Source organism: Cotesia glomerata, linkage group LG1 (genome assembly GCF_020080835.1).
Source record: "Cotesia glomerata isolate CgM1 linkage group LG1, MPM_Cglom_v2.3, whole genome shotgun sequence".
In the NCBI taxonomy this organism is placed as follows: Eukaryota; Metazoa; Arthropoda; class Insecta; order Hymenoptera; family Braconidae; genus Cotesia; species Cotesia glomerata.
This window is the reverse complement of record NC_058158.1, coordinates 6,421,953-6,437,051: the sequence shown is the minus strand read 5'-3', so window position 1 is coordinate 6,437,051 and position 15,099 is coordinate 6,421,953. Positions and strand designations below refer to the sequence as shown.

At 32.2% G+C, this 15,099-nt stretch overlaps 1 protein-coding gene across 1 annotated transcript in view; it reads right to left on the bottom strand.

Annotated features, from left to right (window-relative positions):
* LOC123275313 (LIM/homeobox protein Lhx9-like) overlaps positions 1-9,110 on the bottom strand; it is a 209,919-nt gene extending 200,809 nt beyond the window's left edge. The window contains exon 1 of the mRNA XM_044743347.1: positions 9,032-9,110. The gene's annotated coding sequence lies outside the window, so the exon portion shown is untranslated. The remainder of the gene's footprint in view (positions 1-9,031) is intronic.
* Positions 9,111-15,099: the final 5,989 nt, after the last annotated feature.

Sequence of the window (15,099 nt, the reverse complement as noted above, 5' to 3'; positions counted from 1 at the left end):
AAAAAATTTTGTGTTAAATATTTAACACTTTTATGTGTAAATTTCACATTTATTCCATTAAATCAACACAAAAAAGTGTTAAATATTTAACATAAAAATTTTTAACACAAAATTTTTTGACGCATTATCGCAAAATTTTTTACTGTGTATACATTTTGAAAGATTATTCACAAAGTGATAAATATTAATACAAGAAAAAAATGAACAACACCTGCTATCGATCTCAATTGCATATGTGAATCAAAAACTTTCACCACATCATATCATGTATTTTGGTACAAAGAAATATAGATAGAGATCGAATCGATCAACCGCATTATATATATATATATATATATATATAGGTATAAACATACATATAGGTATGTAAGTACAGAAACTCATATGGCTATTATCTGTCACGGCAGTTGCTGGTGTTGGAGTTAGTGGCAAATAAAAATGTCGGTAGAAGATCGAAAATTGGGGCTTGAGGAGTCCAAAACTAAGAGCATGTAAGGTATTTTGTTGGTACATACGGTACACTGGTTACAATATGTAATATGTAGAATGTAGAATTCTGAGTTGAGTATTATAACGTGTATAGATAGTATAGTGTAGGGTAATGCAGACTGAGGAGGCGGCGGACTGATCGAGGTAGAGAACTCCTCGGATGACCCGAGGGCGAGGGAGGTTTTCGGTCAAGAATATATGGATGGTCTCGTATTGAAGAATGCGTAAAAGAGAAAGCAAGGAGCGTAAAGATAGATATGTTGTAGAGATAATAAGAGAAAGAGAGTAAGACTGAGGGGAGTTTGAAGTAAGTAATAAGCACCTGCCCGCCTTTGGATGCAAGGCACTTGATTCATTTCGCGGTAAGTACAGAGCACGTTCGTGCGATGCCTTGGGCTACTTTTTGGCGCTCGTAAGCCAACTCCAAGAATCCTCTTTGGTATGCTAATGTCCTCGTGTTGCGACGAGTAAACAGCGGGCGTGCACGTGCATCTACAAACTTCTTCATCATCATCGACGTTAAATAATCTTCCGCGTATACTCTATAGTAATTTTTGTTTACGCGTAAATATTTGACTGTCATACAAACTCTTTGTACTAGTTATATAAGATATATTGTTAAGACTTTAATTCTATAATTATTTTTATATTTACGGCCTAATTAAAAAAATTTAATTAATGTTTAGGTTATTGGAAAAAAAATTGTTAATTAAATTCAAAGAAAAAAACGACTATATAAATAACTTGGGATTCATTACGTTTATTGAGTGTTCTTTATTTTTTATCACGTACCCATGATGTCTAATCTAAAAGTCCACAAGTTGCTGAAGCCACGTACGAATAGAATGTATGATAAATCTATTTATCCACCGCCGACGAGAGGAAACCGAGTAACGAGTTTATCATTTTCTCTTGGGGGAATGAAGACCAGAAATGAAACACAACGAGAGAGGTTAAATAAAAATCGTTGGTTTATCAAGTAAAAATGACGTCGATCTACAAGAGAAATTGCTGGAGTGGTTAGAGAAGATAATGGTCGGACAAAAGTGGACGTGGAAAACGTTTGACAGACAAATATTTCCCAAAAGTTTGCGATCTGTCAGTTAACGGAACATGCCGCGTATGAATTACATATGAAGTCACGATCAAATGTCAGAGCAAAGTTCCAAATGTATTTCCCGAGATACATAGATATATTTTGCTAGACATTTACAGTGCCTAGACATTTATATTAGTAATTAACCTCAATCGCAATAAATATATTAATATATCAACTGTCAAATTATCCATGTAATTTATTTTGTAGAAAAAAGATCTATTTGCTTTTGGTACTTAAGGAGACAAATTCATTTAATTATTTTATTTATTATATCTACGAATGTAAAACCAAGCATTCAATTGAGACTGAACGAAATTTATCTCCACTTTTTTTTTTTAAATTTACTTAAAATACTTCTTAATATGAGTTTAAAGATTCTCACTTATTTATAAGTTATTTATCAACACTCACTATAAAAAACAGAACATAGTAAATAAATAATTGAGCAATGAACTTTATGTTTTGTGAAGCGAAAAAAAGGAACCTAACAAATATATAAATGAAAAATGTACAATAATCAATAAAATAAAAGTCTTATAGTATTTCATTCGAAGAGATAGTACAGAGTGTGTATGGTAACACTCGTAAAAATTCTTATGTCTCGAGAAAAGTACTCGGACGGAGTTTTCACAGTGAAACAATAACGTCAGATACTCTGTGCAGAAAATATATAAACAGAAATGGTTTCACGGGCGATGCGCAAATAAGAGCTAGTAGCTAGTAGGGTAGCGAGAAAAACATAGCACAGAATATGTGGCATTGCAGCACAGTACTTTATCCTTTTACGGGCAACAGAAACAGCAAAGCAGGTGTGGTGTGTATGGCGGAATGTTGTACGTCGAATTAAATGTTCCATAGACTACTCTTCTCTTTACTTCGCGAGTGCGAATATTTACGCCGCAAGTATATGAGTTGTACATTTTCTCCCACACATAAACCCACACACCAGAAACATTTTATTTTGACATTAAGCTTCCGATTAGGCCAACTTTATACAGACTCAGTCAAATGCCATAGTATAGAGTAGAAAGTGTAATAAAGGAATATCCTTGCTTCCATACCAGACTTGTTACCCTAAAGTCTTCCTATTCACAATTAACTCACTATATCTCGACTGTAATTCTACCAGAACAAATTTTATTATTTTTTGACTTAATATTTTCATCCATCGTTAAATTAAAATTTATTTTAGCGAATATTCTATTGAATGTGTAAAATAAATTATTTCATAATTAATCTTATGATTATAATTTTTTAAATCCTCGAATCCTTTTGCTGATGGAAAATTAAAAGCAGCTTTTGATATTTTATTTATTAAATAAAAAATATTCACGATAAATAAAATATTTAATGATGATAAAAATAATCGCCGCAAAGAATATCGAATTCAATGATATTAAGTTAAATAATTGATGTTTATAAAATGAAGGTAAATAAAATATCGACAGTGCACGGAGCATCACTTTACGTTATATTTAAATTCTACCAATAATATATTATTTTTCATTCAACAATATATGTTCCAAAAGCACTGCGTCGGTAATAATCCACTCTGCTCGGCATTTTAAAAAGCGCTGTACAAAAAGGGTAATAATAATAATAACTAAATGACAACAATAATAATACAGATACTGATAGATCAAACGAACGAGACGATTGGATTATTTTTATCATTGTTAATGGCGAGAGTATGGTCAGGTTTGGTTTCACAAAGTATCCACCAGTAAAATCAATTCTCTTTTATTCAGTACAACACATAACGAATTTCACTCACACACTCAGTCACAAGTACGTGTATATGAATGTCTGTACAACCCTTTTTGCACAGTACCCCTAAAACTCATATCGATATATTAGTTCTAGTGTGGACATTTCGCAGTGCCTACCGAAACACTAGTATCCAGTTTGAGTATTACTAATATTTGCATGGTATTATATATTAGTATTTTAAGTAATACAGTGTTAGTGATAGCTTACTGTCGATCGAAATTTGACAAGAATCTACCGAATCGTTTGGCTATTGCCATTAGTATGCTAGTCAACGATTTCGACAGTCATAACGCTTCAATGAGACGAGATGGGGATACTCGATTAAATTAGTCGCGATTCAGTACAAAAATTTCATACTGATTTTTTAATTTTTTTTATTTTTTAATAAAAATTCTTTTTAATTATTCGACTAAATGATACGAAACAATTGTCGATTTTCTTTTAAGGTCTCTGGTTGGTCCGAAAAAAATATTTTTCTAACATTTTCTGAAATAATAATACAAAGCTTTATTCGTAAGCTCTTAGATCGCAAATTTTTAACACTTACAGCGCTTCAGACTCCACTAAAATGTGTTTACAAAATATTTTTTCAAGAAGTCAATTTAAAATTAATTAAAAAATAAACTAGCAATCATACTCGTACATAATAATTTTCATAACTCATTATTGAATTTTTAATCTGTTAGTACGAACTAAGCAGTTTCAATCAAACGACATGTAAGAAATAATATCTAATTGACAATCAGTAATTATCAATCAATTACGCCGGGAATTGGCTGACATTGACTAATTAGCTAATTACATTTATTCTTTGAGTGCAGCGAAGAACTTGAGAGAGAAGTTGCATTCTTCCGGTCAAATTAATAATGTCAAGAGATATCGAAACGCTAGAGAGATCCTGATTCATTGTCGACGGCAATTATCGTAGTTTCTTATTCTACGGCTTAATGAGGTCCACGAGAAGAGGTATGAAACGTTCAACTGTGGATGCAATAGAAAAAGCCTTAAACATTTTCCCGTGGTTTACACTCCCACACTCTCAGAAACACATAGATACTCACACACACATACACTTACGCATGTCAGTGCTAATTAAAACCCCGTACCCATGAGTAATTAAACAGCAACACATATGCTTTAATATGAATAATAAAAAAAGACATTTAACATAATAAATTTTTAACTCTTCGTATGAAATGCTTATTATTATTTCATTATAAGAATGCATTTATAATAATTAAAAAATAGCAAAAATCGTTTTCTATAGAGAGATACAACAAATTTGAGAATATTAAAACATTTAATATAATTGTCTAAAACTGATGTTATTTAAAGACGATTCATGATAGAATTATAGATTAGATAAGATGAATTAATTCGAGTGAAACATACACTCGAACAATTTTGTACTGATCACGTTAAATTTAGTTCATTAAAGCCTAAGATAGTGAAAGAGCTCGTTGGCATGAGATGCAAAATATCTTAGTGTATAATCCATTACTCTACAACTGTTTCTAATTTAATTTTACTTTCTCTCCAGTCTCTATTTTACTCTTAGCGCAGTATAACACAAGTATCTACTGTTTAAAGATAATAGCAAGCCGCTTACGATGTACCCCATTGACAAATAATACCCGTGTGAATTAACAGTCGTCAAAATTTATTCGCACAGGTTATTTATAATTAATAATCTCTGAAAAAAATTCAATATATATAGTGTTAAGATGTTAACAGAAGCATGAAAAATTGATAGAAAAGCTCATGTTTCAATCTCGTTTACTAAGCCTCCTATTTGGTACTTCGAAATGAAATCACCCAGCGAACCGCAAGCTCTAAACCGTTTACGCATGAAGTACTCGAATATTTGTAGTTGATAAATAAAATCTCGCCAGTATTACAGAGGAGTAGAAGTTAAGGAAATTTATACATCGATTGTAGCTTTATAGCAAATAGACTGTAAGCTACAATACTCCCCCAATGGGAATCGACAGGTGTCTCACAGTAGTATCGTTTCGCCCTCCCTCAATCCCTAAGTACTTCTTACCAGGGAATTATGTCTGTCACGTCTGTCCGTTTGCTCGATTCATTTCAAATCGTCCGTATCTTCTTCACTAGCACTTTCAACTCGAATTTTTTTTTTTCGCGGTTTTATCCGGTTCTTTTATACATTTATATTGTTTTTTTTTTTTCGCGATCTTACACTTGACTTCAAACACAATCGAACAAGTAACCCACCCAAAGTATTCATTTTAGCACTCAAAATAGTCTCTTGATATTGAAAAGCCGACGATAAACGATAAATAGTATTAAACTTAATTTTTTTTTTTTTTAATAACTGAATTTTCCAAACTACTAATAATTAATAATTATAATTGCCAATTAATATTCAGTAATATGAGTCGGAGTGTAAGTAAAGAAACTTATTATAAAGAATCATTAAAAGTCCGAGGGGAAAAAAATTTTAATTAACCAATAAAAAAAACTTTAAGAGGGAATAAAAATAAAATATGCGAATAAAATACATAAATGTACGATCAATTAGTGATTAATGATTGCCATCTCGGGACATATCTCGCTGTGAGTGTTGACAGGATGTGGAAATATTTAAACGTCGAAGAAATATCACCCACAAGGACAAACGTCGCGTCGGACGTGTTATAGTGAGGACCGTATTCGTAGTTGTCGTTGTCTTGCTCATCGTATTCGTCCACTACTCAAATGCCAGTACCATTAGCGTAATTGCATTTTATTTAGTAATTAGTGTAATTAGCGAGTGGCCCAAACGACTTTAGCACCGAGAGTACGGACAAGACTCAACTACTTTACTGCCGAGATCCTTTACTCGGAAAGGGCCAAAAGAAGGGAATGTATATAGTACAGAGGAAGTACCGAGTATAAGGAATAAAAGAGAAAGAATAAATGTGAGAGAAAATAAAAGGAAGAATGTCGGTAGATATATATCTTTCTCTCTCTCTCTATATATATATATAAAAGATTAAGCTTATTCAAGGTGTCCCCACCTTAATCAAGTGCGCGGGATGACAGTGAATATAAGAGTAATGGTGGATTGAGGAGAAGGAATTAATTAATGAATTAGCCTTAAGGGATAAAGCGTAAAAACAAGTGGAGATTGGTAAGAACCGTAGCGATTAAAGTAAGTGGAATAAGAATATAAGTAAGTAACTAAGTAGAGTCTAATAGGAATAAGAATAAAAGGGATGAGGATTGTAGACGCGGCGCTAAAATGAAATGAATTAATGAAGCCTTTCGTGAATCCTTTCTGTTGACGACCTGAAAGACTAACTTTCATTATATTAAGTCGATTCTATGCAAATCAAACAAACATTTATTCAACATTTTTTTTGCTACTCAACTAAGCTATTTATGTCCATTGCAATTCAATTGATTGCATTTATTAAAATTTCATTAATTGTCATTGATTATTAGTTTTAAATATTCAAGACTCTTGTATAAATTTTATAATTATTTAGTGGAAATTTAATCGCAATATATAAAGAATTTATACTTTTAAATAAATTATTTAAGCAAGAAATAACAAGACATTAAATTCTCGAGCTTAATGATTAAATTATAAAATACCTTAAATAATAATAATAATATGAGTAGCAAAATGACATTATTCCCGTGTGTCTCGACAATTGACAGTAATTAAAGAGGGTTAAAAATGAAATTAAGTAAACGAAGTAAGAGAAAAGAAGGGAATTAGCATGTAGGGTCTCTGTGGTGTCTACAGTTCTGAAGCCATAAAATAAATTAACATGCGAAGAGGTAGCTCGTCCCGGTTAGGTGGATGTATTTTGTCCAACTTAAACGCTCAGTCATTCAGTATGTCCACCAGTACTGCTCACATAATGATATGTAGTTAGCCAGAAAGCCGTATATTTTTAATGACTCGCTGGTGTGGTCGAAACAAAAAATAAATTTAAAAAAAAAATAATAATAAAATTTAAAAAAGAAAGTAATAATTTACATCAATTTATTTCAACATCCTCGATCAAAGCAGTGTTGTATTTTTAAAAACTAACACTCGGGTAAATATTTAGCTCAAATTAGTGATAAAATTTGGGCAAACCTTTGGAACATTTGCTCGCATGAACAAACAAAATTTGTATCTATATGAAATATATATACGAGGAATTTTATTTTAAATTGGGTTTCATAAAACAAAACGTAAAAATAAATAAAAAGAATATACAAAAAAATAGATAGATAAATAGTGAGCTAGCCGTTTATACTAGTATACTAGTACACTAGTAGATGGATAAAATAAACACAGGATGTGAATATGTATGTTAACAAAATAAAAAATAAAACGGCGTGGAAAACCTCTTCTGAATCGATCAGCTGAATTGAATTAGTTGGTGGCACCAACGAACGCCAGTGGGTCAACCTCCCACCGGCACCTCCACCACCACCAGCAGCTCTGGGTAACAAACCGAGGCAATTAACAATCAATCACAGGTGTCTCTCGCGTCATTGAAATGACGTCAAACATTGTATTTATGTAATTGTCCATTTATTCCCGTCTCTCGTCTACCACCTGACAAATTGCGAGGCTACTGATGAACCCTCTCCTACTACTAACCCCCTATTAACCTTCCTCTCCCACTCTCTCTTTATCCCTTTCTGTCTCCCTCACCCGGCCCTTAACACCACTTTGTCACAATTTAACAGAACAGATGCAAGAGAATGACACTAAATTCTCACGCAACTTCCAAACGCATTTTCCTGTCAATCCCAAACGAAATTGTCCAAACGGTTATATTAATTAGCATGACGTCCTGCGGGAATCGTTGTCAGTAATTGCGATTGTCTAAACGATTGACGGTGACTATATTAAAGCGTTTGCCTACATGTATACGTTGAGTATACTCACGTTTACCCTGTACAAGAATTACTTTCGAGACTGTACTGCCCACTCGACCAAAAACACCCGCGACCATCATCATGATATTTACCAATTGAAACACACATGTATACATATGAATCGACATACCACCAGTGGGATTCATATTAATACGGTTCGTTAGCTATATTTTACCACAATAGAATGCAGTGGAGCTTTTCACATGACATGTCGAGATTTACTTAAATAAATTCAATTAAAATTAGTATTTATACAATATTATACAAAGTAAATAATATATTTGTATGTGGATCAACAACAAACGACTATGAATCCTTTAGCAACAACTCTACCGAATAAATTTATCAAATTTATACGGTGTGAGCAAAACCTTCGGTTCATAAACATACGAGCATGAGATTAGGGTATAATATTAAACAAACCAATCTAATGCAACAACCACTGCACCACAATTTACTTTATGATCATGAAATTAGCATATAAATAAACCTGTGTGAGTACGTTTAGTTTTAGCTGCCACTCAGCACCCAGTACTACGCACGATAGCATTCAAAAACTACCTATTTGTTGTTTTACCAGTAACTAACAATTTTATGTGATTTCCATAGCATATAAGTAAGCTCTAAGTCAACTTTTCCTTTTACTTTAACTTTTTTTTTCAAGGGGACTTAGGATTTAGAGTCTTTATGACTCTTCGGACAAGGCACTTACTCCGCCTCAACGTCTACTCTTGTGCCGAGATTGTAAGATAACATGCAAGTTCTTTTATTTTTCAATTTACATACCATCATAGCACCGATATTTATGCTCCAAAACGTTGGTTTGGAAGGGGGAATACTCTTGACCAAGTAGTTTTCTCTGTTGGCTGTCGGACTGCCGATGTCTCTCTATTCACTGCTGCTATTGAATCTAAAAAAATTATTAAATAATTTTGAAGCGGCAGGATGGCCGAGCGGGTTAAATCATTATATCGTTAATTCGTTTGTACATCATGCCGTGAGGCGAGGGTTCGAGCCCCGACGGTTATTCGAATAGTTCCAAACCAACCGTCGGGGGTCGCTCCGGTAGCCGACTTGTACTGGCATGGGTTTTCTCTGTGGTTTCCCCATCGCCACTATTCCAACAGCCATTCGAAAGAGGTGAGGAATAGGGTAAATACAGTACAGGAAGCACAAGTCGGTCCACAGCCGCAAGAGATACGCAGATCTTATAAAAAGTTGAAAGAGCAGGTTGCGATATCTATGTGCGAAATTTGAAAGGCAGAAACTTAGAACGCAGTGAAAATTTGAAAGAAATTCGAACGCAGTGAAATAGAGAGAGGCAGTACAATTGTGATGAAAAAATTGTAAAAGGCAGTTCTTACTGCTGTACAATGTAACAAATTTATCTATCTATTAAATAATTTTGATTGTTGAAAATTTCTGTAAAAAATTCAATTTTTAAAATAAATTTACCTTTAACACTGTTTTTTTTTTTTTTTTTATTAGTTTTTTGTCACTAAGGAATGTCTATTCAATAGATATTTGGTAAAATAATTTCTCAAGCTAAAAAAAATAAAAATTTTTTTAGATAATTATTATTAACACTTGTAAATTTAGTTTATTTTTTTCAAATACTCACATATTTATTTTATTTATTGAAGCGTTATTTTCATTATTATAACCTCAAGGAATTGTTAATTTTTTTATTTACGAATCTCGCGCACAATAAATTTGCAACAACGAACGATCGCGTTTGTTGAATATTTACTCAAAAACAAAAACATATACGTAAAAACAAGTATAATTTTTACATAAAAACAATTATCACGTTACCGGCGACGCATTGAGGTTTTAACAACACTTTTTAGAGTGAATTAACGACAAAAATAAATAAAAAAATGGTCGGGGATAAATTCGCGCTAAAAGTAACCATCACCATTTTATTGAAACTAAAAAAAAAAAAAAAGCGCGTGAGTTTCGATTTAGTTACAATGCCGCCATATTGTTGAATTATTTATTTATTATTTTCTACATTTTGCGACTTTGTACTCTATATTAAATATTTATCCAACTGAAATTACACCGGCAATAATATTATCGATCAGACTTTTTAAGTATTCACATATTAGATAAAAAAAAATTCACGTGAAGGTAGCAAAAAGTAACTATGAGGATTCCAAACGACAACGATGGAAAAAAAAAACCTATTACTATTACGCCGCGGTGTTATTTATTCATTCTATTTACAGGAAAGATTATTTATGCACAAATAAATGTGCCAACGACAATTTTTTATTCGGAAATAAAATTGAGTAACTCTCCCGGTGAATACCCGCCAACTGTCTTGCCGCCATCTTTGATGAGAATAATCGATATTATCGCGAATCTCGAATTTAAAATCAATTATCGATTTTCAACTCAATTTTTTTAAATCAACTACTATTAATTCTAAAAAATTATTTTCATTTAAATAATTAAATATTAATTTTTCATAAACTAAATTTTTTTATTAAAAATAAAAATTTTAACTAAAATATAAATAATACTTTTACGCGACCGCGAAATTTCAAATAAAAAAAAAACTTTTTAAAAAAATAATTGAATAATAATTTCCTTTAATAAATTTATATAATAGTGAACAGTAATTAATTCGATTTAATCTACAAACAAGTATAACAAACGATAATTAAGTTAGCCGACAACTAAAAATTTCTAGAATTTTTTTTTATTGAAAAAATTATTACAAAAAATTCATTTGTAAAAAATTAAAAAAACTACACGTGCAATTTTTTAAAAATATTTTTTAGTTATAATTTAATAATTGAAAAAAACAACAAAAAATCAAAAACGTCGGCTAACTTTAGTATTATGTATAACAACAATAAAAACCAACCTCTCACAAGCTCTGATCAATAATAATAATAAGACAACTAAAATAATTCGTTTAATAATCTTTCAGTTCGATTGAAAATTTTCCAACTGCTTAAAAATTACTTTCGCCAAAATTTAATAAATAAACTCATTTAATTATTTTATAATTATACAAAAAAAAAATGAAAACGCGCTTAAAAAATACGTCCGGCTTACTTTGTGCGAAGTCATAAGTGAACGGAGCCGTGTCGTCCCGGTGTACTCCAAAAATTTTCACTCAATTGTTTCAACAATGAAGTTGCGCATTATTCGATAGATGGCTTCCCGCCACCGTTCTGGGCCTCAGTAGACGAACGAATAGTGACAAGTGACAAGTGACGTCGGTGTGCAACGAAGAAATAAAAACAAAGTGATTCGAAAATTTCGAATCGAAATTAAAATGATTAGATCGAAGTCAACTGATATGAGTAAGTATTTTAAAAAAATAAAATGGAGCTAGTAATTATATACAATCAACACAACGTTTTAGGTTTAGAAGACTGAAGACCTCGCGTTAGCGTTTATTCAGTACGAAAATTTGTCAAGACGGAAAGATGTGAGAGCTTGAAAGCGGACTTTGGATATGCAAATGAACGAGAGATAACTGTGAGTGTGTAATGTAACTAACCTCCTTATTCTATTCCTTTCTCTTCTATTTTACTATATATATTTATATACATATATATATGGATATAAAAGGGTGTCTTGACGATGTATTTATAACCCCTTCCTTCCTTGTGGAGGTATACGTCTCAGACCGCTCTGATGAATGCTCACCCTCTTATTCAACTTTATTAAACTTACTTGCTTTAAATTATGAATAATTCTAAGCCATTGTGCTCTATTCCGTCACGCCGCAACGCCGGAATAATTATCTTAACTTTTTTATTATTACTTTTAAATAACTATCAGCTATCCGGTTTGGAACTTTTAAAAAAACTGATAATTTTTTCCATGGCTATGATAATAATCATATCACTTGCTACACAAGCAAGTGACTGTCAAACCAACATTATTGTTTATTATCAACCGACGTTATAGGAACATATGAGACTTGTTAATCCACCGTTGCATTACCTGCAGTAATACGGTTAAGGGATGTAAATTTTATTCCATTGACTCTGCAAAGCTAAAGTGTTAAGTCCTTTACTCGTCAGAGACTGAATCTCACTTAAAAGGTATAGTTCTGTACGTCATGCTAGTGTAGGCCTTCTTGAGAAATTTATCACTAGGCTTATGGGAGGTACACAGCAACCTCTACTCGTGTTTATCTTACATTTTCGTTGACTCGTCTACGCGTTCTGACACGATATTGCCGGCTTTAAGGATTTGATTTCTCGTATAAATATTAATGTACTGGCTACATATTTAGCAGTGACAATCTAACATCTTATGGTAACACTTAATCAACGGTATGTTTATTAAAATTATATTATTACACTACATATACAACAACTATTTTTTAATTTTTATTATTAACCATAAAAAAATTATCAATTATATAAAACTAGCAACCTTGCAGTCACTATGTGACTGCCGTGACTAATAAACTATAAATAAATAAAATTTTGCTTCATTAAATAATGACTTTTGTTAAATTGCACTGTACTTTATTAACTATTGACGTTTTTGAAGATATAAGCTCATCCCGATGTTACACTAATATAAATAAATATATATAATATAAATAAATATATGAAAAATTGATGTGGGTACTTAAATGAAAGGTCTCGAAGAGTGTAATGTCAGGGTGAGCTTATATCTTTAAAAATGTCAGTAGATGACAAAATACAAGGTCATTTCTTAATTATCGACATTTTTTAAGATATAAGCTCATTTTGATGTTACACTCATCAAGAGCTTTCATTTGAATACCCACATGCATTTTGATATATTTTTCATACATATATATATATATATATATATATATATATATATATATATATATATAAATATATGAAAAATTGATGTGGGTACTCAAATAAAAGCTCTCGATGAGTGTAATGTCGAGATGAGCTTATATTTTAAAAAATGTCAATAGTTCACGAGATACAAGGTCATTTCTTACTTATGTATCTAGGGATAGAGCATTTTCGAATGCAGCCTAAATACTTATCATCATAAATTGACTATTGGTGAGAATGATATGAAACCATGAAAAGGCACAGCTTCAGATCAAGACTTTTCCAACGATACCAAATTTAACTATTAAAACCCATTTTATCATATAAATACACCGGCCACAAAATTTCGCTTATTCTCTTAATAATATAGATTAATTTTTCTGTTAATAATTTCAATTAAAATAGCTGTCACGTAATAATTTAATGATACAATTTTCTTCTTATACTCGATCATTAAATTATTTATTTTACAAAAACAAACTATAATTTGATTAATTAGTATAATTTATGTAATTCAAGATTTTCAATGTGTATATAATTACAAAGTAAGCTGATTATATAAGAATAATGAGTTTAAAATGGATCAATAATATTATCCAAGGAGCAATACAAGGGAAGATACATTATGTCGTGACGAGATTTCCGCAGCATCACATCAGGGTTGTGATTAGGGACTGGTCGGCAAACAATGCCTAATTACATAATTATTGCGCCGCCCGGCATAATTAAGACACATTACTCCTCTCGGCTGGTAATTCATTACGCTTAATGTCTCCAGCGTTACAGCTACGGGAACCGTTTCATCCTGGATGACAGTCGTGCGACGTTCCAACTAAATACCGTTACTTTGAAATATTGCTTAGTGCATCATCAACATCAACATCTACATCTACATCTTCCTCTTTCTCATCCTCTTGATCTCAATTACTCTACACCAATCCATTGTCTTCAATTAATCAACTATTCATAATAAATACTCTCTGCTCTCGATTGAGTACAGTCGCTGTTCAATCTCGATCGCAGCAATAATTTTTAATTAATTAATCAATCTCGTTGGATTGAAAACAGACAAGACTGAGAATTACTGTCAGATAGGACGAGTATAAAATTAAAAATGTATAAAACCGTTTGAAGCAAATCAGTTTATATACAAGTGGTGTATCTTTACCGATCTCAGTATGTCTATAATGATTTTGGTTCAAACATTGGTACCATTGATACTCGAGAGTAGACAAGAGGTAGAGCAGCAGAGAGTTTGAATTAGCAATGGACTTGTTTGCACGAGTGCGCAAATAGTCTCGGGAAATCGAAGTCAACCGAACCGAAGAATTGATAAATTAGTTATTCCGTTAGTCGTCTGTCGTGACAGATATATAAACTGGAGAACACAGATCCGAGCAGGTTATTTGATCTGAGGTTACCGCGACATCAGAGGGTATATAACAGCAGAGACAGCGCATAGTATACCTTTATGCCGGTGTGTACTGGGTTGAGCTTACGTCCTTTCGAACTACTGTAACCAGCTTACATTTAACCTGCTTGCACATATACGGTATCCAAACAACTTTTCGCCAAATAAATACGTTAATTTACATTACAAACTCTGCAACCTCAACTACTGCTCGAATAATCGCATCAACGATATTATTATTATTATTTAACTTGACTTTTAATATATTACAAAAAATTTTGGTTCATGATGAATTTCCGGATGAACTTCAGATTATGAAATAATATGAATTTCAGTTGATGCTGAACTTGGAACGAATTGTATAGAAAAGTAGTAAAACAAATAGATTTTTAACTAATAAAACAAATCATTAGAGTCGATGGTCGTAAAATATCTTTTTTTGCCCTCCGGGCGGAAAGTGGCAACTTTCGTCCCGCTGCGCTAAACTAAGTTGCCGCTTTCCGCCTTCGTCGGACAAAAAAATAGTATACACTCCTCGGGAAGTAAATAAGAAAGCCTCAGATCACATGTTTGTTGACCTCGGCTTCGCCTCGGCCAACAATTACATGTGATATGAGACATTTCTTACTTTACTTCCCTAGGTGTGT